The following is a 26,439-nucleotide window of genomic DNA, read 5'->3' as shown; positions in this document are numbered from 1 at the left end:
TAGTGACCGAATAATACCACACAGAAGGGAGAAAAACTGCCACACCATGACCAGACCACATATTACCACCACATTACTAATATTACCATAAGTGTCATTATACACAGGAGCTCTATACATGGTATGTATAATGTAAGTGTCCAGGTAATCTAGTGATCACCAGTGACATTATACACAGGAGCTCTGTATATAGTGTCAGTGTACAGGTAATACAGTGATCACCAGTGACATTATACACAGGAGCTCTGTATATAGTGTACAGGTAATACAGGGATCACCAGTGACATTATACACAGGAGCTCTGTATATAGTGTACAGGTAATACATGGATCACCAGTGACATTATACACAGGAGCTCTGTATATATTGTCAGTGTACAGGTAATACAGTGATCACCAGTGACATTATACACAGGAGCTCTGTATATAGTGTCAGTGTACAGGTAATACAGTGATCACCAGTGACATTATACACAGGAGCTCTGTATATAGTGTACAGGTAATACAGGGATCACCAGTGACATTATACACAGGAGCTCTGTATATAGTGTACAGGTAATACAGGGATCACCAGTGACATTATACACAGGAGCTCTGTATATATTGTCAGTGTACAGGTAATACAGTGATCACCAGTGACATTATACACAGGAGCTCTGTATATAGTGTCAGTGTACAGGTAATACAGTGATCACCAGTGACATTATACACAGGAGCTCTGTATATAGTGTACAGGTAATATACAGTGATCACCAGTGACATTATACACAGGAGCCCGGTACATAGTATATAGTGTAAGTGTACATGTAATGCACTGACTCACTGGTGACGTCTCTAGGTGAAGTCCTTCAGCTACGCTTTCCTCCTTCATCCAGCACAGACCGCCATCACGTCTTCCAGCCAGGACTCGTCTCTGCATAAAATAACACAGTTATCTAGAGCACATTCCCCAACTTCTACATTACGCAGCTGAATACAGACGTGCATCCACCATCAATATATGGTTAGTTATTATGCAACCTACCATTCCAAATATAAATTGTAATCCACCACGGTGCCCCCATTAACTGTAAATAGGCACTTAATATATAATTTAATTAGAACCTCTACTCTATACTTCCTGCTCCCCGCATTCATTATTTACATGCACCCCCTGCCCCAATTCATTATATCATGTCCGTGCTCTCCCCACCCCATCGTCATTTATCATTTACTCTCCCCCACCCCACATTCATTATGTGCAGCTCATTATCCCCCTACTCCTAATTCCCCCATGTGCAGCTCATTTTCTCCCAATTCCCCCATGTGCAGCTCTCACCCCCCCATGAGCACATCTCTCATCCCCCTCCCCCACATGTGCCCCTCTCTCATCCCCCTCCCCCACATGTGCCCCTCTCTCATCCCCCTCCCCCACATGTGCCCCTCTCTCATCCCCCTCCCCCACATGTGCCCCTCTCTCACCCCCCCCATGTGCATCTCTCATCCCCCCCATGTGCATCTCTCATCCCCCCCATGTGCATCTCTCATCTCCCCCACATGTGCACATCTCTCATCCCCCTCCCCCACATGTGCACCTCTCTCATCCCCCGCCATGTGCATCTCTTATCTCCCCCCCATGTGCATCTCTTATCTCCCCCCCATGTGCATCTCTTATCCCCCCCCACATGTGCACCTCTCTCATCCCCCCCACCCCATGTGCATCTTTTATCATCTCCCCCCCCACGTGCACCTCTCTCATCCCCCTCCCCCCACATGTGCACCTTTTATCATCTCCCCCCCCCCATGTGCATCTCTTATCTCACACACACACACACCTCCCATTCCCCCCACTCCTAGTAAATTGTATTTTGAAAAAAACAAAACTTGTTATACTTACCCCCATGCGATCCCTGCAGAATCCTGGCGCTCGTCCAAATCGCTGACACTAGGTTCTCCTGACTTCCGGCCATGTGACGGCGCCGTCACATGACCGGAAATCAGGGGAATCATGAAGGCGCTGCCGCAGGAGCGCAGCGCAGCGCTGAGATGTCCCGGACCCGGCGCTTAGCATGGGGCCGGGGGGCCCCATGAGGAGAGAGACTCACAAGAGGGGGCCCCCAACGGGGCTCCAAGGGGGCCCCTACCGGCTGGGCCCCACACTGGAGTCAGGGCAGACATGCCCTGATGGCGGCCCTGCTGGAGGCTGGAGGGGCCCCCTCTCCCTCGGGGCCCCCGTTCAATGAACCGGCTGCACGGGCGGTAGTTCCGCCCCTGGACCTAACCCTGTTTACTGACTACTCTTCTGTTTGCTGATTTTGCAGCTTCTTTGTCTGCTTGGTTCTGATCAGGCTACCTGAACATTCCTGTCAGCTGCACCATCGGTCAGCAGCTGACACCATGGTCCCAGCCCAGGGGCCTCCTGTGTAAAGGCTCCGTCACACTTAGCGACGCTGCAGCGATCCCGACAACGATACGACCTGTCAGGGATCGTTGCTGCGTCGCTATGTGGTCGCTGGTGAGCTGTCAAACAGGCAGGCTCACCAACGATCAGGGGAGCAGCGACATCGTGGAAAGAATCTTTCCACGATGTCCTGCTCCTGGTTACCAGCCTGCTGAAGCAGGAGCAGGCTGGTAACTATGGTAAACATCAGGTTACTAGGGGCACACGCACACCTAGTAACCCGTTGTTTATCATGGTTACCACTCTGCTACGGTGAGCGGGAAGTTACCGCTCACTTTAGCAGGCTCGTAACCATGATAAACATCAGGTTACTAGGGGCACACGCGCACCTAGTAACCCGTTGTTTATCATGGTTACCACTCTGCTACAGTGAGCGGGAGGTTACCGCTCACTTTAGCAGGCTTGTAACCATGATAAACAACGGGTTACTAGGTGTGCGTGTGCCCCTAGTAACCCGATGTTTACCATAGTTACCAGCCTGATTACTGCTCCCGCTGGTCACACACAGCGATGTGTGCTGACCAGCGGGAGGGCAACAACCAAAAAATGGTCCAGGACACTTTGCAGCGATCAGCGACCTCACAGCAGGGGCCTGATCGCTGCAAAGTGTCACACATAGCGACATCGCTGGTGAGGTCGCTGTTGCGTCACCAAAACCGTGACACAGCAGCGATCTCACTAGCGATCTCGCTATGTGAGACGGGGGCTTAAGTCAAAGTTAAATGGTAAAAGCCAGGATAACACCTAGCATCTGGTATACTGAGTGACTTGCGCTAAGCCTGTCCATGGTAGACATTTTTGGAGCTGCCTAGTGAGCCACATTACAGTTGTCAAATTACAGCTGCTAATATACAGTTGAAACCAGAAGTTTACATACACTATATAAAAAGACACATATGCATGTTTTTCTCAATATCTGACATGAAATCTGAATAAACCTTTCCCGTTTAAGGTCAATTAGGATTACCATAATGTTTAATATTTGCCAAATGCCAGAATTATGAGAGACAGAGAATGTTTTAAGGCATTTTTATTACTTACTGCAAAGTCAAAAGTTTACATACAATAAGATTGCTATGCCTTTAAACAATTCTGGACTGCCCATATGATGATGTCATGTGTTTGGAAGCTTCTGAGTTAATTAGAGACACACGTGTGGATGTATTTCAATGCACACCTGAAATATACTGCTTCTTTGTGTAGCATCATGGGATAATCTAAAGAAATAAGCCAAGTGAAGAAATCAGGAAGAGAATTATAGACTTGCACAAGTCTGGCTCATCCTTGGGTACAATTTCAAGATACCTGAAGGTGCCTCGTTCATCTGTACAAACAATTATGCGCAAGTACAAACAAGATGGGAATGTCCAGCCATCATACGTCTCAGGAAGGAGATGGGTTCTGTGTCCCAGAGATGAACGTGCTTTGGTCCAACATGTGCATAGCAACCCAAGGACAAAAGCAAAAGACCTTGTAAAGATGATGGTGGAAGCTGGTAAGATTGTGTCAATATGCACAGTGAAATGAGTACAGTATCAACATAGGCTGAAAGGTCACTCTGCCAGGAAGAAGCCATGACTCCAAAAGAAACATAAAAAAGCCAGATTAATGTTTGCAAATGCACACAGGAACAAAGACCTTAATTTTTGGAGACATGTCCTGTGGTCTGATGAAACTAAAATTGAACTTTTTGGGCATAATGATCATCATTACGTGTGGAGGAAAAAGGAAGAAGCTTGGAAGTCTAAGAACACCATCCCAACTGTGAAACACGGGGGGTGGCAGCATCATGTTGTGGGTTGTTTTGCTGCAGGAGGGACTTGTGCACTTCACAAAATAGATGGTATCATGAGAAAATAAGATTATGTGGCAATACTGAAGCAACATCTCAAGACATCAGCCAGGAAATTAAAGCTTGGGCGGAAATGGGTCTTCCAAATGGACAATGACCCAAGCATACTGCCAAAATGGTAACAAAGTGCCTTAAGGATAACAAAGTCAATGTTTTGGAGTGGCCATCACAAAGCCCCGATCTCAATCCTACTGAAAATTTATGGGCAAAGCTGAAAAGGAAGTTGCGAGCAAGGCGACCTACAAACCTGGATCAGTTACACCAGTTTTGTCAGGAGGAGTGGGCCAAAATTCCAACCAATTATTGTGAGAAGCTTGTGGAAGGATATCCCAAACGATTGACCCAAGTCATTCAGTTTAAGGGAAATGGTACCAAATACTAATGAAATTTATGTAAACTTTTAATTTTGCAGTAAGTAATAAAAATGCCTTAAAACATTCTCTCTCTCTCATTATTCTGGCATTTGGCAAATATTAAAAATGATGGTAATCCTAATTGACCTAAAACGGGAAAGGTTTATTCTGATTTCATGTCAGATATTGAGAAAAACATGCATATGTGTCTTTATATATAGTGTATGTAAACTTCTGGTTTCAACTGTAAGTATATGGAGAGGGGGAGGATGAAGATGAAACAGAGTGAAAGAGAGAGGCAGACATATATATACCGATGCTGCTGCTTTTTAGTAAGTATTTAATTTCCTCTAAAGCTGGATTCGCAGAGACACTGCTCAGTACTGCTACATTATATCCTCTAAGCTGCAGATACTTCAGAAAATGTTCTACATAGAGATAAGAATGTGGTCAGAAATAGTATACTCATAGTCACGTGACTTCCCGCCTTCTCCGCCAGCACTGGTGCATCCTGACAGCATGCAGTGTGCACAATGTGAGGATTCAAAACCTCTCTAAGCTGAGAGATTAAATTGCTGCCCTTCTACCTATCAGCCATATCAGCAAAGATGAGACACAGCAGGTGAGAGGGGTCCCTACATCAGAAAGGGGTAAGTGCAGCTGAAATCATAAAATAGGAAAACAAAATACCAGTAAAACCCTTTAATGCACACTTTATACTGTATGTTGTATGCTAAAGATGTTATTAAAAACAGCATCATTATATTTTCTGTCTACAACTTTGTTTTTTTAATTCATTTTTTTATTTGAGGGTTAGCAGGCACTAAGTAAAACTATTTGGAAATGTGTCAATCATTATTTTATTATGTATTCCATTAAAACTTTCCCAATTATCTCTTCTAATGGTCAAATGTATTTCTCATTTCTAAAAATGCCTGAAGTTCGCATTGACCTCGGGATGCCTTCTATCAGTCTTGTCATGAAGCAGGAGTGTCTGGGTTTAGCAGGCAGCTCACTCAGGATTGCTTCACCAGCACTTGTCTCATTGACGCCTATGAGGTTGCCCTACAGCAGTTTTGGTTAGCTCATTTTCTTTCCTGGGAAATGATATACAAACCTGTCAAATCGAGCAGTTTCCCACGAAGAAGATATAAGAATGATGATGGTTCAGCAGCAAACAGCTCACATACTATGCAGTAAGTAAACAGGACAAGTACAGGCCTGTGTCAGGAAAATGGAAGTCCACTGCCGCACATCATCCAGGTGTAAGGGTTTTCTTCCCACAAGACATGCCATACTTGGAAAGTCTTAGGAATGATTTACCCCTTCATTGTCTATTGATAGAAAAAGTCTCTACAAAAGGAATACTTCTCTGGGATGTTTTTCATATTTTTCATAACTTATGGTGTTCATTTACAAGGGTCATTAATCTGTTTTGGAACATTACATTCCTAAGGCCCCCCGTACACATTAGACAAATGTCAGCAGAACCCGATGATATCAATGGGTTCGGCCGATGGTCCATTGGTTTTGGGAGCGCCAGCCGACTGATGGTCGGGAGAGATTTCGATCGTGCATGATTGATTTTGGATTGCCGATTGCATTGTTCTCATTAAGATAAGCCACCAGTCAACGGCTTTCTCATAGAGAACAAAGGAGCGCTCGGCTGCGCAAGCGCTCCTGTGTATGAGTCGGCTGAGATGGCTGTCAACAGAGCGATCGGCCGAAGCAGAATTCTGCCTACAGCCATCTAATTTGTATGGGCAGCCATAGGCTACGTCCTGCGACCGTTTTTTCATTTTGTGTCCTGTCCTTGTGTTCAATACATTTCACATAGACAACACACTGAGCAATGTTAGCCAATGGGCTGGTGTACGAGCCATTGAGTAAATTTCCAAATGGACCTAAGAGGAATCGTAACATGTTCTATTTTAATACGCATGGACCCAGAATGCCAATATATGGCCTTAGGCTAAGGGTTGGACTGTGAAGTAATGCTACAACCCCTTTGAAGAAGAAGTATCCTTGAACTGTGTTTTTGCTCTGAACCAGTGAAGAAGCTCACCAACCAACCAGAGTTACAGTGGGTATGGAAATGTGGCACCCCAGGGGTCTGGTTTCCACAGTAACAGCCATGTTATGTCTGAGAGCAGGTGGGAGGTCTCTTGGTCAGGGATCCTATGCATGCCACACCTCCTGCCCAGTCCTGGGAGGGGAAGAACTTCCCCTATATAAACCTAGGGCTGAGGCAGGGTTAGTGAGTAGAGAAGAAGTAGAGACAGAGAAAAGAAGCAAATATAGGAACAGAACATCAGGAGCTCTGTGGGAGCAGTGTTACAAGGAGTCAGGGGCTGGCAGCTGCAGAGCTCGCCCTGACTGAGAAGATTTCTTACCGGACCCGGAGTCCGAGGCTGTGGGGACTAACTCCTACCCAGCAGCAGAATCCGTCAGGCAGGGGATTCCAGGTCCTCTGGCCAAGAAACCCGAAGGCACGGTCACACGCATGGGACCAGCACCGCCGTCGTGGAGCGGAAGCTACTAGAAGGCCCCGAGTCACCGGCCATACGCGTGAGCACCACACGGTACACTGAGGGACGTGGGCTACTTATACCAGCCTCTAGCAAGGTAGCCAGAAGAGTACAGTTAGTTTGGGAGGCCTACAACTCCGCCTGGCCAGGGGAGATCCCATCTGCTCAAGGACTGACCAGGCCCCAATCGCTAGCCAGTACTCCGGGAGGGTCTATCTTTGTCACCAGTAAAGACCATGAACTACACCGTACCGTCTCCGAGTGGTTCCTGCTACCCCCATCATCCACGTCGGCTGCCCTGAGGCCATACCCCTCCCGTTGGGGGTTATACTATCACGCTGCACAATCCTACCACCGGCCTCAGCGGTCTGCCCTGCAGCAGCAGCTTCTTAGCTGTACTCAACGGGTGGCGTAGTCGTCCAACATCTACCGCTAAAACAGCGCCACTTAGTCTGACTCCCTGGGCACGGACCGGATCACCGCCACGAGACTACAACCCTCAACAGATCCGGCTCCGGGTAAGCTCCCGCGTGCGCAACGCAGCGCGACACAGGCCCAGGGGCGCGTCAGAAAGTATTCAGACCCCTTTAAATTTTTAACTCTTTGTTTCATTGCAGCCATTTGGTAAATTCTAAAAAGTTCATTTTTTTCGCATTAACCCCTTTACTGCCTGTGCTGTATTTGTACGCACAAGGCTGTAACCCCCGGTACAGCTGACATGTGCCCGCAACAGCCGCGGGTGGAATCGCGATCCACCCACGGCTGTTTACATGTTAAATGCCGCTGTCAATCTCTGACAGCGGCATTTAACATCGCCGCGCCGGAAGCGCGTCACTTACCCCGTCAATCAGTGACCCGGTCACGTGATCACGGGTCACCGATGCGTGGGCATGACAACCCTGGGTCTGCAGCAGACTCCAGTGGTTGTCATGAGCTGATCGCAATGAGCGCCACCTAGTGGTCGGCGCTCATAGCACAGGACCATTTCTGCTGCATAGAGGTGATCTGCTGATCATCTCTATGTAGCAGAAGCGATCAGACAAGTGATGCTTCTAGTTTCCTATGGAGACTATAGAAGCAAGCAAAAAGTCAAAAAAAATGTTTTTGAAAATATTAAAAAAAATTTAAATATATAAAAGTTTAAATCACCCCCCTTTCGCCCCATTCAAAATAAAATAATTAAAAAAAAAACCACATACACATATTTGGTATCGCCGCGTTCATAATCGCCCGATCTATGAATATAAAAAAATAATTAATCCGATCGGTAAACGGTGTAACGAGAAAAAAATTCTAAACACCAGAATTACGTTTTTTGGTCGCCCCAACATTGCAATAAAATGCAATAACGGGCGATCAAAACATCGGATCTACCCCAAAATGGTAGCAATAAAAACTTCAGCTCGGCGCACAAAAAATAAGCCCTCATCCAGCCCCAGATCCCGAAAAATGGAGACGCTACGGGTCTTGGAAAATGGCGCCATTTTTATTTTGTCAGCAAACTTTGGAATTTTTTTTCACCACTTAAATAAAAAAGAACCTACACATGTTTGGTGTCTACGAACTCGTAATGACCTGGAGAATAATAATGGTCAGTTTTAGCATTCAGTGAACGTGGTAAAAAAACAAACATCTGTGGTATTGCACTTTTTTTTACAATTTCACCGCACTTGGAATTTTGATATGGTAAAACTAGTAATGGCGTTGAAAAGTACAACTCGTCCCGCAAAAAATAAGCCCTCACACAGCCATATTGACCAAAAAGTAAAAACGCTATGGCTCTGGGAACAAGGGGAGCAAAAAACGAAAATGCAAAAACGGAAAATCCCAGGGTTGCGAAAGGGTTAAAGTACACTCTGCACCCCATCTTGACTGAAAAAAAACAGAAATGTAGAAATTTTTGCAAATTTATTAAAAAAGAAAAACTGAAATATCACATGGTCATAAATATTCAGACCCTTTGCTCAGACACTCATATTTAAGTAACACGCTGTCCATTTCCTTGTGATCCTCCTTGAGATGGTTCTACTCCTTCATTGGAGTCTAGCTGTCTTTACTTAAATGGATAAGACTTGAATTGGTAAGGCACACACCTGTCTATATAAGACCTCACAGCTCACAGTGCATGTCAGACCAAATGAGAATCATGAGCTTAAAGGAACGGCCCAAGGAGCTCAGAGACAGAATTGTGGCAAGGCACAGATCTGGCCAAGGCTACAAAAGAATTTCTGCATTACTCAAGGTTCCTAAGAGCACAGTGGCCTCCATAATCCTTAAATGGAAGAAGTTTGGAACCACCAGAAGTCTTCCTAGACTTGGACGTCCAGTCAAACTGAGCAATCGTGGGAGAAGAGCATTGATGAGAGAGGTAAGTGTAGCACCCTGAGGATTCGGCTGCTACAGGGGTATTGCACCTCAACCCAGAGGTGTGATATTCCACTCCCGGGTAAGGATGGAGTGTGGACCTGAGCTCGGTAGGCTGCATGCACTACACACATCCCATTTCCGAGGAACAGACCAACGGTACTCCCACTTAGAAATGTGCAGGTACGACCGAGTCTGTTCCTGGCTGGAGTGGGAGGGGGGTGGTACATCCCAAGTAGTGTAGGGGCAGATAGGGGGAGCAGCCTGGGTAAAGATAGGAGCTCATTGGGTGCTGGTCACCTGAGCTCACACATAGAGGGAGTATATAAGGTGGGCACCATCAAAGATCAGGGTCAGTCTGTCAGAGTCAGTAAGAAGCAGAGGTCCAGATGAGCCTGCAGAGAGAGAGTGGAGCAGAGAAGGAAAGACCCAGAGAGAGAAAAAGAAAGGACTCTGAGAACCCAAATTCAATCCCCGGGTGAAGAGTCGGCAATAGGGTACCGGATCCCAAACTGGTGGGGGCAAAAGCACACCCTAGCCAGAGACCGGAGGCCGTGGGCAGCGTCTGCCACGGCCACCCACCACATCCACCCCGAAGGCATACCACGTGGAGGGTCAGGGAACCCAAGGCCAAGGGTCTCCCAACAGAAGGCCCGAGGGAGCTGGACCTAGGTGGATCACTAGTGGGGACGGCCAGAGGAAAGGACAGAAGGAGAGCTCAGGGTCACGCTCCGGACTTGTTTGGGGGTTTGCTGAATCCAGGACCTGGTGGACGCAGCACGGCTCGGGTGGTCACTTGAAGCTGGAGTGACCGGAACATCAGCAGTGAGTAAATACCCTAAACTGCACAACCCGACTCTGTCTTCACTTAACATCTATGCTGCACCACCACAACCCCCATCCTCTGCACCTGACCCCCTGAGGCTATACCCCACCCGTTGGGGGTTATACTACCAAAAGCTGCACCAACACCATCAGCCTCAGCGGACCCTGCTGCAGCGGCGGCCATAGTGACCGCAATACAACGGGTGGCGTAGTCGACATTAAGAACTTTATAACATCTGTAGGACTGCCACATACTCTGAGCTTGACACCCTGGGCACGGACCGGGTCACAGCCACTCGGAAGACTACAACCCCCATCTGATCCGGCTCCGGGTATTCCCCTAAAGAATATGGCCCAGGGGGCGCGTCAACTTTGGCGTAGTCGGCAGGATTACGTGCCCACAACAACCGGGTACTGCGTGCCTGAAGAAAAGAACGAGTTTACCTCAAAAAGAAGTCTCCTGCCGGTTCCGGAGGGTCCCCGCCATCGGACTCCATCACAGGTCGATTCCCGCCGGTTGTCCGCCATTAACAGCGTTTTCCCGCCATCTGCAGAGTTTCCCGCCACTGGGAGACGATTCCCGCCATTTCCAAAGGTTTCCCGCCTTGGAAGAGCGGACGCCATTATGGGCGTGCCAGAGGGTGGCGAGAGGCCACCTCCCATCGTGGGCCAGGACCGAAAATGGCGCCAAAAGTGGAAACCGCCCCACCAACAGAGACTGTGATGCTAGAGGTGTCTGTCAGCGTGAAAGAACTGCCCCTGGAGCTGACAATCACCAAGTGGCCCCGGGACCGCCCTCGAAGTGGGAGGACTGAGAAGGAGAGAGCAAAGATGGGTGTCGCCTGGAGCAGTCTGGAGCGAGCGCACCCGGAGGCAAGAAGCCTGGAGAAGAGTTTCGGAGGAGCTTACCCGGAGATGGCGAGAAAGCAGAGCAGCACCGGCCCGTTGGCCAGGAGCCTGCTAGAAACAGAGGAGGGAGAGCAGAGCAGCACTGGCCCGCTGGCCAGGAGCCTGCTGGAGACAATAGAAGGAGAGCAGAGCAGCACCGACCCGTTGGTCAGGAGCCTGCTGGAAACAACGACCCCACTAGGCCTAGTGGAGGTCCTAGCACAGCTCCCCCGAGACCGGGAGTGTGCACAGACCGCTCTGGAGGGCCTCGCAAGGAGGATGGCCCGGGTGCAGCGAGAGACGTTGGCAGAGTGGAGCCGTGAGATGGCCCAGCAGACCGAGACCTGTCAGCGGAGCACGCCACCCAAGACGAGGAGACAGACCGCCTCTGAGGATGGCGCGGGAGGACTGAAGGCCGGAGACGGCGCCGAGAAGGGAGCCGAACGAAAGGAGGCAGGTAAAGGGGACGTCTCTACCCCAAACCGGGAAACCGCGTACCTGCCCCAGCTCCCCGTCGCAGAGCCCGAAGTCTATCCTGCCGTGCCCGTCGCTGCAACGTCACCGCCGCAGACTAGGCCTCAAACGGGAGCCGCGACCCCTGTGACGTCACACGCCTCGACCCCGAGCGTGACCAAGCAGGAAGTACCACCAGCCTGGTCGCAAGGCCTAGTACCCCCGGGCGCCGCAATACCAACAGCGCCCCCTACCTCCGCGGAGCCCCCGGCCTGGTCGCAGGGCCAAGTAGCCCAGGGCGCCGCCGTCCTTACGGTGCCCTTCACTTTCCAGGTGCCCCAGGCCTGGCCGCAAGGCCTGGGCAACCCGGGCGCCGCCACCACCACCGCGCCCATAAAACCAAGAGTGCCGCATCTGGGAGAAGATCTGTTCTGAAGCTAAAGGTAACCACAAAGAAAGAGCAGGAGGACGTCGTCGTTAAGTACAGCGAAGCAGAAGCTGTATATAGTTGCCCGTCGGGGCACCGTGAACTGTTACTGCTGCTATCATAGTCCCCGTTGGGACCAGCAAGTGTGAACTGTTTACCCGTTTATCCCTTAAATCCCACTGACCGAGGACTGAGAGCGGTCATTCCTCCCTAATACCTGGCCGAGGACTGAGAGCGGCCACTACCCCTTTTGTATATAGTTGCGCTTCCTAAAGCGCCCCCTACCGGTTTTATAGGAAGACCATTTTTCTAGAGAAACTGTTGCACTTTTCCCGGGCACACGTTGCACAGTGACCGGAGGAGGAGCAGAGGCGACGAGAATGTTATTTATGTGAAAAGTTTTCTGATATATATATGATATTTTATATGTTTTTACTATGTTGTTTATATGAAAAAAAAAAAAAATTTGTATGTTTTATGGTGTTTTGTTCTTACAGCCCGAGGACGTGCTGTGATTTACCAGGGGGGAATGTAGCACCCTGAGGATTCGGCTGCTACAGGGGTATTGCACCTCAACCCAGAGGTGTGATATTCCACTCCCGGGTAAGGATGGAGTGTGGACCTGAGCTCGGTAGGCTGCATGCACTACACACATCCCATTTCCGAGGAACAGACCAACGGTACTCCCACTTAGAAATGTGCAGGTACGACCGAGTCTGTTCCTGGCTGGAGTGGGAGGGGGGTGGTACATCCCAAGTAGTGTAGGGGCAGATAGGGGGAGCAGCCTGGGTAAAGATAGGAGCTCATTGGGTGCTGGTCACCTGAGCTCACACATAGAGGGAGTATATAAGGTGGGCACCATCAAAGATCAGGGTCAGTCTGTCAGAGTCAGTAAGAAGCAGAGGTCCAGATGAGCCTGCAGAGAGAGAGTGGAGCAGAGAAGGAAAGACCCAGAGAGAGAAAAAGAAAGGACTCTGAGAACCCAAATTCAATCCCCGGGTGAAGAGTCGGCAATAGGGTACCGGATCCCAAACTGGTGGGGGCAAAAGCACACCCTAGCCAGAGACCGGAGGCCGTGGGCAGCGTCTGCCACGGCCACCCACCACATCCACCCCGAAGGCATACCACGTGGAGGGTCAGGGAACCCAAGGCCAAGGGTCTCCCAACAGAAGGCCCGAGGGAGCTGGACCTAGGTGGATCACTAGTGGGGACGGCCAGAGGAAAGGACAGAAGGAGAGCTCAGGGTCACGCTCCGGACTTGTTTGGGGGTTTGCTGAATCCAGGACCTGGTGGACGCAGCACGGCTCGGGTGGTCACTTGAAGCTGGAGTGACCGGAACATCAGCAGTGAGTAAATACCCTAAACTGCACAACCCGACTCTGTCTTCACTTAACATCTATGCTGCACCACCACAACCCCCATCCTCTGCACCTGACCCCCTGAGGCTATACCCCACCCGTTGGGGGTTATACTACCAAAAGCTGCACCAACACCATCAGCCTCAGCGGACCCTGCTGCAGCGGCGGCCATAGTGACCGCAATACAACGGGTGGCGTAGTCGACATTAAGAACTTTATAACATCTGTAGGACTGCCACATACTCTGAGCTTGACACCCTGGGCACGGACCGGGTCACAGCCACTCGGAAGACTACAACCCCCATCTGATCCGGCTCCGGGTATTCCCCTAAAGAATATGGCCCAGGGGGCGCGTCATAAGCTCCAGGTAAGAGGTGAGCTCCAGAGATGCAGTAGGGAGATGAGAGAAAGTTCCACAAAGTCAACTATCACTGCAGCCCTCCACCAGTCGGGCCTTTATGGCAGAGTGGCCCGATGGAAGCCTCTCCTCAGTGCAAGACATATGAAAGCCCCCATAGAGTTTGCTCAAAAACACATGACGGACTCCCAGACTATGAAAAATAAGATTCTCTGGTCTGATGAGATGAAGGTAGAACTTTTGGGTGATACATCTAAGTGGTATGTGTGGAGAAAACCAGACACTGCTCATCACCTGCCCAATACAATTCCAACAGTGAATCATGGTGGTGGCAGCATCATGCTATGGGGGTGTTTTTCAGATGCAGGGACAGGACTGGTTGCAATTGAAAGAAACATGAATGCGGCCAAGTACAGAGATATCCTGGATGAAAACCTCTTCCAGAGTGCTCTGGACCACAGACTTTACCGAACGTTCACCTTCCAACACAATGACCCTAAGCACACAGCTAAAATAACAAAGGAATGGCTTCAGGGCAACTCTGTGACCATTCTTGACTGCCCTAGCCAGAGGTCTGACCTAAACCCAATTGAGCATCTCTGGAGAGACCTGAAAATGGCTGTCCACCAACGATCACCATCCAACCTGACGGAACTGGAGAGGATCTGCAAGGAAGAATGGCAGAGGATCCCCAAATCCACATGTGAAAAACTTGTTGCATCATTCCCAAGAAGACTCATGGCTGTACTAGCTCAAAAGGGTGCTTCTACTCAATACTGAGCAAAGGGTCTGAATATTTATGACCATGTGATATTTCAGTTTTTCTTTTTTAATAAATTTGCAAAAATTTCTACATTTCTGTTTTTTTTCAGTCAAAATTTGGTGCCCAAGGTGGTTTGCACGTTAATGACCAGGCCAATTTTTACAATTCTGACCACTGTCACTTTATGAGGTAATTAATCTGGAACGCTTCAACGGATCCCCCTGATTCTGAGATTGTTTTTTCGTGAGATATTGTACTTCAGGATTGTGGTAAAATTTCTTCGATATCACTTGTGCTTATTTGTGAAAAAAAACAGAAATTTGGCGAAAATGCTGAAAATTTTGCAATTTTCAAAATTTTAATTTTTATGCCTTTAAATCAGAGATACAGTATGTCACACAAAATAGTTAATAAATAACAGTTCCCACATGTCTACTTTACATCAGCACAATTTTGGAACCAATTTTTTTTTTATTAGGTAGCTATAAGGGTTAAAAGTTGACCAGCGATTTCTCATTTTTCCAACAAAATTTACAAAACCATTTTTTTTAGGGACCACATCACATTTGAAGTCACTTTGAGGCGTCTTTATGACAGAAAATATCCAAAAGTGACACCATTCTAAAAACTGCACCCCTCAAGGTGCTCAAAACCACATTCAAAAAGTTTATTATTTTCGCAGGGGTAACAGGAAAAAATGGACCCCAAAATTTGTTGTGCAATTTCCCTTGAGCACGCAAATACCCCACATGTGGGGAAAAACACTGTTTGAGCACACGCCAGGGTTCGGAAGGGAAGGACTTTTTTACATTTGACTTTTTGAATGTAAAATTTGCTTGAAAAATTAGCGGACGCCATGTTGCATTTGGGGAGCCCCTGATGTGCCTAAACAGTGGAAACCCCCACAATTGACACCATTTTGGAAACTAGACCCCTTAGGGAACTTATCTAGATGTGTGGTGAGCACCTTGAACCCCCAGGTGCCTCATAGATGCTTATAACATTGAGCCATAAAAATTACATTTTCACATTTTTCCCACAAAAATGTTTTTCAGCCCCCAATTTTGCATTTTCATAAGGGTAACAGGAGAAATTGCACCATGCAATTTGTTGTGCAATTTCTCCTGAGTAAGCAGATACCTCATATGTGGGGGAAAACCACTGTTTGGGCGCACGGCAGGGTTCGGAAGGGAAGGAGCGCCATTTGACTTTTTGATTGTAAAATTTGCTTGAATAATTAGTGGACGCCATGTTGCATTTGGGGAGCCCCTGATGTGCCTAAACAGTGGAAACCCCCACAAGTGACACCCTTTTGGAAACTAGACCCCTCAGGGAACTTATCTAGATGTTTGGTGAGCACCCTGAACCCCCAAGTGCTTTACAGAAGTTTATAACATGGAGCCGTGAAAATAAAAAAAAAAAACTTTTTCCACAAAAATGTTTTCGCCCCGATTTTTTTATTTTCACAAGGGTAAGAGGAGAAAATAGACCCCAAAAACTTTTGTGCAATTTCTCCCGAGTACGCCAATACCCCACATGTGGGGAAAATACAGTGTTTGGGCGCACGGCAGTGTTCAGAAGGGAAGGAGCACTTTGACTTTTTGAACGCAAAATTGGCTGGAATTGAGAGCGGACGCCATGTCGCGTTTGGAAAGCCCCTGATGTGCCTAAATAGTGGAAATCCCCCACAAGTGACCCCATTTTGGAAACCACACCCCTCAAGGATTTCATCAAGGGGTATAGTGAACATTTTGAACCCAGAGGTATGACAGAATTTGATAACATTAGGTCATCATATTGAATAAGTTGTCATTAGTCTTGAGCACAAGTGCTCGCTACTTGAATTTGCATTGGGTACTCAGGTATGCACCATGTATCGCGCATGCTCGAGTGACATGCTCAAGTCCCTGCCCGCATGTTTCACGGTTATTAGACACCCGGAAAAAAAACATGCAGGGATCGCTCGTGCATCCCTGCAAGTTTTTTTTGGCCGCAAATCATATGGTGCGGAGATTCGAGCATACCCGCGATACTCAGTGCATACCCGATGCAAACTCAAGTCGTGAGCACTTGCACTCAACACTAGTCGCCATATCGTTTTCTTTTTTTGCTTTACTTTTGAAAAAAATCCCAACCCTAGCGCAACCCTAACCCTACAGTTTATTTTTTACACCGTTCCTCGTGCAGTATAAGTGATTAGACAACTTTATTCTTCGATTCGGTGCGATTACAGCGATACCAGAATCATATCGGGTTTTTATGATTGACAGCTGTCACACACTAAAAGACGCATTTTTTTGCAAAATCTAGTTTTTGCATCGCCATATTTTGAGAGCTATAATTTTTCCATATTTTGGCCAACAGAGTCATCTGACAGCTTGTTTTTTGCGGGATGAGTTGACGTTTTTATTGGTTCCATTTTCAGGCACGTGACATTTTTTGATCGCTTTATATTCCGATTTCTGGGAGGCAGAATAAACAAAAAACAACAATTCAGGAATTGTTTTTTTTTATAATTTCTTTATGCTGTTCCGCGTGTGGTAAAATTGATAAGGTAGCTTTATTCTTCGGGTCAGTATGGTTACAGTGGTACCATTATTATTTATATTATTTATATTCATCTTTTTGATCGCGTTTTATTCCATTTTTTGTTTGGCAGTATGATGATAAAGCATAGTTTTTTGCTTAGTTTTTTATTTTTATTTTTTACCGTGTTCACTAAAGGGGTTAACTAGTGGGGCAGTTTTATAGGTCAGGTCGTTCTGGACGCAGCGATATCAAATATGTGTAGTTTTATTGTTTTGTTTTTATTTCTTCAGAATAATATTTATTGATGGGTACATTATATTTTTATTTTTGGTGGATTCTTTTTTATATTTTTTTTTATTTTATATTTTTACAAAAAAAATTATTTGTTTTTCATTTTTTAACACTTTTTTTACTTTTATACTTTGTCCCACTATGGACTTTTTTACTCTGATAGCCTGTATAGAATAGGGATGGAGCACCATCCCTGTGCTATACAGGCTGTCAGCGCTGCAGATGCAGAAGATACTTTGGTCATGCACTGCGCATGATCAAAGTATGTTCCTGCTGTCTGGTGACATCCAGGTCACCATGACAACCACGGAACCCGGCCTCAAACAGAAGAGGTGAGTATGCAGCATTGCGGAGGTTAATGTGCCGGGAGCGGTGCTGGACCGCTCCCAGCACATAGCACCGAGTGTCAGCTGTGACAATCAGCTGACACGCGGCGATCGCGCCCGCATAGCCTGTGTGCGGGCGAAATTAACAGGATGTACTAATACATAATTGGCTCCTTAAAGTCCAGTGCGCAGGTACGTATTAGTACGCCCTGGGCTGTAAAGGGGTTAATGAGAAAAAAAATTAACTTTTTAGAATATACCAAATGGCTGCAATGAAGCAAAGAGCGAAAAATTTAAAGGGGTCTGAATACTTTCCGTACCCACTGTACATTATACCATATGTTCATGTTTTCTGGTTCTTTGAAAGTAGTAACATGAGTACTGGTGAATGGTGATAGCTTCCCTGATTATTCGGGTCTGACCACTGGAACCCCGACCAATCTTGAGAACCAACATTCTCATAAGAATGAATGGAGCGGCAGTGTATATGATCAACTACCACTTCATTCACATTGGGCTCTTCAGAGTCCCAGTTCTCAGGATCAGTGGGGTCCCAATTGTCAGACGCTCAGCAACAGAAAAGTTATTCACAAATCTAGTGGATAGGGGATAACTTGCAAACTTGATAATATCCCTTTAATTGAAATGCCTCACTATGGCCATAATGCATCTAGTGAACAAGGCATATGATTTACATGCTGTGTATGCTATATTTTATTACTAGGAATGAATGTAAATGTGTGTGGTGCAGGCAATATGCTTTGATATATACCATGTGCAGTGTCTACACAGGCAGGTTGAGGACACCTTTGCAGGATACCTAAATGTGGCAGATAGTGTGAAGTAGTTCTAAATCCAGCAAGCGGTTACGGACCGCTCCCTGATGACAACCTGTGAGGCGACCTCAGGGTTGAAGGAAAGACTTAACCAAAATTATAGACTCTTTGGCAAGTACAGAGCAAGCTACCCCCTAGAGTGACCTGCAGTGCTTGAGCACACCAGCCCACTTGGATTACAAACTTTTGTGGTAAAAAGTGTGACGTAATATTGTGACAAGAGCCATGGCATGTAACAACTAGTGGTGCTGTGGTCTGAGAGACTGTGAAAGACTGTGTCCTTTGATGTCAAGCCTTGCTGCGCCCTGAGTCAGTGGAAAAATTTGGCCTTTACCTTGAGCTCACCTTGACCAGAGACAGGGATTGTGGCCTGCACCAGGAGACCTAATGAAAGTGGCAGGGCTAGCATCACCACCCGACGCATCCGATCAAGTGCCTGGCCCTGAACAAATGGGGGGCTTACTCGCCGTTGGCAGGGGCTTAACTACCGCTGCTGCAGCAATCGTCATTGCAACCATTCGGGCCTGGCAGATGAGGGGCCCGTCGACGCCAGCAAATGCTTCAACTGGGAGTGTGTCCTCGGATGCACAGTCAGCTGAAATGTATTGCCGCGCACAGACCCGTCGATTCCGTGGGCAGCAATACACTCTGCCAGCCAATCAGAGACCAGCAACTGACATTGGCGTGCACGTGACCTTGGGAGCATGGCAGTGACGTCATGCGCTCCCATTGCTTGCACACTGAAGTCAGCTGCCGGCTTCAGAAGAGGCCGCGTGCAGCGTGGGAGCGGAGGGAAGGTGAGTATTTTTTTAAAAAAAATCAGTGAGTACACAGTGGCCATACTACAACCTGTATAACTATGGGCTGTGCATCATACTATATGGATGACTATGGGCTGTGCAATATACTATATGGATGTCTATGGGTTGTGCATTATATAATGAGGTGTATCATACTATATGGAGGAATATGGGCTGTACATTATACTATATGAAGGACTATGGGCTGTGCATTATACTACATGGATGACTATGGGCTGTGCATTATGCTATATGAAGGACTATGGGCTGTGCATTATACTGCATGGATGACTATGGGCTGTGCATTATGCTATATGAAGGACTATGGGCTGTGCATTATACTGCATGGATGACTATGGGCTGTGCATTATGTAATGATATGCATCATACTAAATGGATGAATATGTACTGTACATTATCCTATATGAAGGACTGTGGGCTGTGCATTATACTACATGGATGACTAATGGGAGTGCTTTATACTACATGGATGACTATTGGCTGTGCATTATATAATGAGGTGCATCATACTAAATGAAGGAATATGGGCTGTACATTATCCTATATGAAAGACTATGGGCTGTGCATTAAACTACATGGATGACTATGGGCTGTGCATTATATATGGAGGTGCCTTATAGTATATGGAGGAATATGGGACGTGCATTATACTATATGAAGGACCATGGGCTGTGTATTATACTACATGGATGACTATGGGCTGTGCCTTGCATAGGGAGATGCATTATACTATATGAACGACTATGGGTTCTGCATTATATTATATGAAGGATATGGGCTATGTATTATACTAAAATGGAGGACTATGGGCTATGTATTATATATGGAGGTACATTATACTATATGGAGGACTGTTGGCTGTGCATTATATATGGAGGTGCTTTATAGTATATGGAGGAATATGGGACATGCATTATACTATATGAAGGACCATGGGATGTGCATTACACTACATGGATGACTATGGGCTGTGCATTGCATAGGGAGATGCATTATACTATATGAACGAGTATGGGTTGTGCATTATATTATATGAAGGATATGGGCTATGTATTATACTAAAATGGAGGACTATGGGCTATGTATTATATATGGAGGTACATTATACTATATGGAGGACTGTTGGCTGTGCATTATATATGGAGGTGCTTTATAGTATATGGAGGAATATGGGACATGCATTATACTATATGAAGGACCATGGGATGTGCATTACACTACATGGATGACTATGGGCTGTGCATTGCATAGGGAGATGCATTATACTATATGAACGAGTATGGGTTGTGCATTATATTATATGAAGGATATGGGCTATGTATTATACTAATATGGAGGACTATGGGCTGTGTATTATACATGGAGGTGCATTATACTATATGGAGGACTATTGGCTGTGCATTATATATGGAGGTGCCTTATAGTATATGGAGGAATATGGGACGTGCATTATACTATATGAAGGACCATGGGCTGTGCATTATACTACATGAATGACCATGGGCAGTGCATTACATATGGAGATGCATTATACTATATGAAAGACTGTGGGCTGTGCATTATATTATATGAAGGATATGGGCTATGTATTATACTAATATGGAGGACTATGTGCTGTGCGTTATACAACCCCTGGCAAAAATTAAGGAATCACCGGGCTCGGAGGATGTTCATTCAGTTGTTTAATGTTGTTGAAAAAAGCAGATCACAGACATGGCACAAAACTAAATTCATTTCAAATGGCAACTTTATGGCTTTAAGAAACACTAAAAGAAATCACAAAAAACAATGTGGTACTCAGTAAGGGTAATTTTTTTCAGACCAAGCAGAGGGAAAAAATTATGGAATCACTTAATTCTGATGAAAAATTAATGAAATCATGAAAAACAAACACACAAAAGAACACTCCAATACATCACTAGCATTTTGTTGCACCACCTCTGGCTTTAATAACAGCTTGCAGTCTCCGAGGCATGGACTTAATGAGTGACAAACAGTACTCTTAATCAATCTGGTTCCAACTTTCTCTGATTGCTGTTGCCAGATCAGCTTTGCAGGTTGGAGCCTTGTCATGGACCATTTTCTTCAACTTCCACCAAAGATTTTCAATTGGATTGAGATCCGGACTATTTGCACGCCATGACATTGACTTGTCTTCTTTCAAGGAATGTTTTCACAGTTTTTGCTCTATGGCAAGATGCATTATCATCTTGAAAAATGATGTCATCAACCCCAAACATCCTTTCAATTGATGGGATAAGAAAACTGTCCAAAATATCAATGTGTTATGTTCTGCTACCAGAGCTAAGGAAAGAGAGGAGATCTGTCCCTACGATAGAACTCAGCTGAATCCCTACGATGTAACAGGGAACCTGATCCTGAGATCAGACCTGCTAAAGTCCTAAGCTAGTCTGTACGGAGACCTATAGATGTGGGGAAGGAATCCCTACAAGTACTAAGGACTGGGAGGAAAATGGGACACCTCCTAACAGAAATAGTAGCAGACAGACGAACAAACAAAATATATAGAACAAAGAGGTCCGTAGACCAAGCAAACTAACAGAGTTAGATACAGAGCACAGGCTAGCTAGAAAGTAGTTATACAATGAAGTCCAGCAAAGCCAGAAGGGCGGAGCAGGATTAAATAGGCCAACAAGGTCATGTGACCAGCAAAGGAAAAAACCTAAGAGCAAGGTTCTAACAGTACCCCCCCTTCTAAGAGGATCCTCCGGATCCCCTAGGACCAGGCTTATCAGGAAATCTCCTGTGAAACGCTCTGATAAGTCTGGACGCGGAAACATCATCCGACCTCACCCAAGACTTATCCTCGGGTCCGAAACCTTTCCAGGCCACAAGATACTGCAAACCACCTCTATACCGTCTAGAGTTAAGGATGCGAGAAATTTCATATTCCCCGTCCTCCACCACCGGAGGAACAGAGGCAGAGGCGTCACAATCCGATACAACCGCTTTTTTCAACAGAGAGACATGAAATACCGGATTAATTCTCCAGGAGGTTGGAACCTCCAACCTAACAGCAGATTGGTTGACAACCTGAAGCACCTTAAAGGGCCCTACAAACTTGGGACCCAATTTCTTAGAAGGAATCCTCAACCGCAGATTCCTAGAGGACAACCAAACCATGTCACCAACAGCGAACAAAACCTCCTGTCGTTTCCTATCAAAGTAGTGTTTAGATTTTCTGTTGGCCTCCTGAAGATTACCGCGCACATCCGTCCAAACTCTCTCCAAATCACGGGAAAAATTCTCCTCCTCAGGCACGGCAGATCCCAACTTGGAGAACGACCCAAACGACGGATGTCTCCCAGAACAACAAAAAAAAGGCGAACAACCAGCAGAAGAAGATGTATGATTGTTCAGAGCAAATTCAGCAAGTGGCAGAAACTCAGACCACCCCTCTTGATTGTCTGCCACAAAACAACGCAAGAACTGCTCAACATCCTGGTTTTTCCTTTCTGTCTGGCCATTAGATTCAGGATGATATCCGGACGAGAACGACAAATGAACTCCCAACCTGTCACAAAAGGCACGCCAAAAACGAGCCACGAACTGAGGACCCCTATCAGAAACAATGTCAGTAGGAACGCCATGAAGTCTGACAATTTCCTTGACAAAGGCCTTAGCGAGAGTTTTAGCGCAGGGCAGTTTGACGAAGGGAACCAAGTGACACATCTTGCTAAAACGGTCCACGACCACCCAGATGACAGTAAAACCCTCAGAGGGGGGAAGGTCAGTTATAAAGTCCATAGCCAAATGTGTCCAAGGAGCACTGGGAACCTCCAAAGTACAAAGCAACCCCGCAGCAGGAGTATGTGAGGACTTAGATCTAGCACATATAGTACATTGACGCACCCACTTAATGACTTCCTTCTGCCATCCAGGCCACCAAAAACTGCGACCCACCAGTCTCTTGGTCTCAGAGATTCCGGGATGACCTGCCAACCGAGATTCGTGACACTCAACAAACAAATCTCTCCTAAAGGTCCCAGGCACAAACAACCTCCCATGAGGAGTGTTAGATGGGGCATTCTCCTGTGCTTTAAGAATCTCATCTTCCAAAACGGAGTCCAAAGCAGCTATCACAACACCTTCTTGTAAAATGTTCTCCTCTTTCTCAGCACCGACTATGGGAGAAAAACTGCGAGACAAGGCATCCGCCTTAACATTCTTAGTACCAGGGATGTAAGTAACGGAGAAATTAAACCGCGAGAAAAACAGTGCCCACCTAGCCTGACGGGCATTCAGGCGCTTGGCAGCATCAAGATATATCAGATTTTTATGATCCGTAAGAACCTGAACGGGAAATTCCGCACCTTCCAAGAAGTGGCGCCAGTGTTCAAATGCGAGTTTAATAGCCAATAATTCCCGATTACCAATATCGTAATTCAGTTCAGTCTCCGAAAAAATTTTTGAAAAAAAGGCACAGGGATGTAATCCATCCCCGTTATCCTGAGACAATACTGCGCCAACCCCCACAGAGGAAGCATCAACCTCAACCAAAAACGGCTTAGTCACATCAGGCTGCATAAGGATGGGAGCAGAGGTGAACCTCTCCTTGAGATACACAAAAGCTTCAATGGCCTCAGAAGACCACTGAACCGCATCAGCACCTTTCCTGGTGAGATCGGTCAGAGGTTTGACAATACTAGAAAAAATTTTTATGAGTTTTCTGTAATAATTGGCGAAACCTAAAAACCTCTGTATCGATTTCAAACCAATAGGCCTAGGCCATTCCTGTACAGCTTGAACTTTAACCGGGTCCATCTCAAAACCTTCGCTGGAGATAATGTAACCCAAAAAACTAATTCTCTGTACAGCGAACTCACATTTCTCCAGCTTAGCAAAAAGCGAATTGTCCATTAATAACTGTAATACCTCACGTACGCTCCGCCAATGAGACTCCAGATCCGGCGAATAAATCAAAATGTCATCCAAATACTCAACCACATTTTTGCCGATCAAAGGTCTAAGGATGTCATTAATAAGATTCTGAAAAAATGCAGGAGCATTAGTAAGACCAAAAGGCATAACCAGATTCTCAAAATGACCCACAGGAGTGTTAAAAGCAGTCTTCCATTCGTCACCCTCCTTCATGCGCAACAGATTGTATGCCCCCTTAAGGTCAATTTTAGAGAACCACTTGGCCCCCATTAACTGGTTAAACAGATCAGGAATCAATGGCAGTGGGTAAGGATTGCGTACAGTAATTTTGTTAATCTCACGAAAATCCAGACAAGGACGTAAACCGCCGTCCTTTTTTTTTTACAAAAAAAAATCCAACCGCCACAGGAGACTTAGAGGGCCTAATGTGACCGGCGGCCAAACTTGTCTGTATGTATTCCTCCAAAGCCTTCCTCTCAGGAATAGTAAGGTTAAATAAACGACTTTTAGGAAGAGTCGCTCCAGGGACAAATTCAATAGAACAATCATAGTCTCTATGGGGAGGCAAAACCTGTGATTCCTTCTCAGAAAAAACTCTCCAAAAATCCTGAATAGGAACAGGCAATTCTCCCCTATCCAAAGCTGCAATACGCCCGTTACAACACTTGTCATAACATTTATGGCTCCAGGATTTAATTTCACTGGTAGACCAATCCAGTACAGGATTGTGAAATTTTAACCAGGGCAATCCCAATATTACTGGAGAAGGCAAGTTATTCAAAACTACTAAATCCAATTTCTCATGGTGAACACCATTAATAGTGAGGGGAAATTCACAGACCTTGAGAGTAATATTCTTCAAAGGGGAACCATCCACAGAAACCACAGCAATGGGGGATGATAAAGGTTCGGGTTTTAAATTGAGTCTTTCCAAGAATCCCCCATCAATTACATTCAGAGTAGACCCACAATCAACAAACACCCGAAATTCTATTCATTTTTCCTGAGCAATCGTGGAAGCAGCTAAAAATACACCCTTGGAATTTAAACAGGCAATACGGGCATGACTGACCATTTTTTTTTCTTTCTTCATACGAAGCTCACAGCCTTTAATCAAATGACCAGATTTTCCGCAATAGAAACACAAGCCTTCAGAAAATCTACGGTCTTTTTCTTGAGAGCGAGGTGCCACCGATCCAATCTCCATCAGTTCACCACTGTTAGTACACACATTCTCATAACCAGAAACTGACATAGCAGAGGATTTGCTCTCATTAACCCTTGCACGCAGTCTCCTATCCACCCGTATAGCTAATTGCATAGCCTGTTGCAAATCTTCAGGTGTAGGATAAGCAATTAGCAGGTCTTTAACCCTTTCATTGAGCCCAGCAAGAAATAGACTTTTCAGAGCAGAATCGTTCCACCCTGTTTGAGTAGACCAACGACGGAAATGAGTACAATATTTTTCCACATTACCTGATCCCTGTTTCAAACGTCTCAACTCAGTCTCAGCTGATGCGACACGGTCAGGATCATCATATAATAGTCCCAAAGCAGAAAAAAAACTATCCACTGATCTGAAGCATGTATCACTAGGTTGCAAAGAAAAGGCCCACTCCTGAGGCTCTTTGCGCAAAAGTGACATTATGAACCCTATGCGCTGGGATTCATCCCCAGAGGACTTGGGTCTCAAACGAAAATACAATAAGCAAGCATTTTTAAATGAAAAAAATTCTCGGTGTTCACCAAAAAATAAATCCGGCAAACATACCTTAGGCTTCAAGAAATGTGCTCCAGGACAGTTACTCACGTGCTGACGGAGCTCGGCCACCTCCAGAGAGAGTCCCTGCAGGCGATGAGCCAAATCCTGAACTGACACCATGATGGAACAGAAAAATCTTTCCTTAGAGAATTTGCAGGCTGGACTTACTGTTATGTTCTGCTACCAGAGCTAAGGAAAGAGAGGAGATCTGTCCCTACGATAGAACTCAGCTGAATCCCTACGATGTAACAGGGAACCTGATCCTGCGATCAGACCTGCTAAAGTCCTAAGCTAGTCTGTACGGAGACCTATAGATGTGGGGAAGGAATCCCTACAAGTACTAAGGACTGGGAGGAAAATGGGA

The sequence above is a fragment of the Phyllobates terribilis genome, unplaced genomic scaffold (genome assembly GCF_046119375.1).
Source record: "Phyllobates terribilis strain yellow unplaced genomic scaffold, ASM4611937v1 Scaffold_2__4_contigs__length_985480577, whole genome shotgun sequence".
NCBI lineage: Eukaryota > Metazoa > Chordata > Amphibia > Anura > Dendrobatidae > Phyllobates > Phyllobates terribilis.
The sequence above is the reverse complement of the archived record's forward strand: the minus strand, read 5'-3'. Positions refer to the sequence as shown.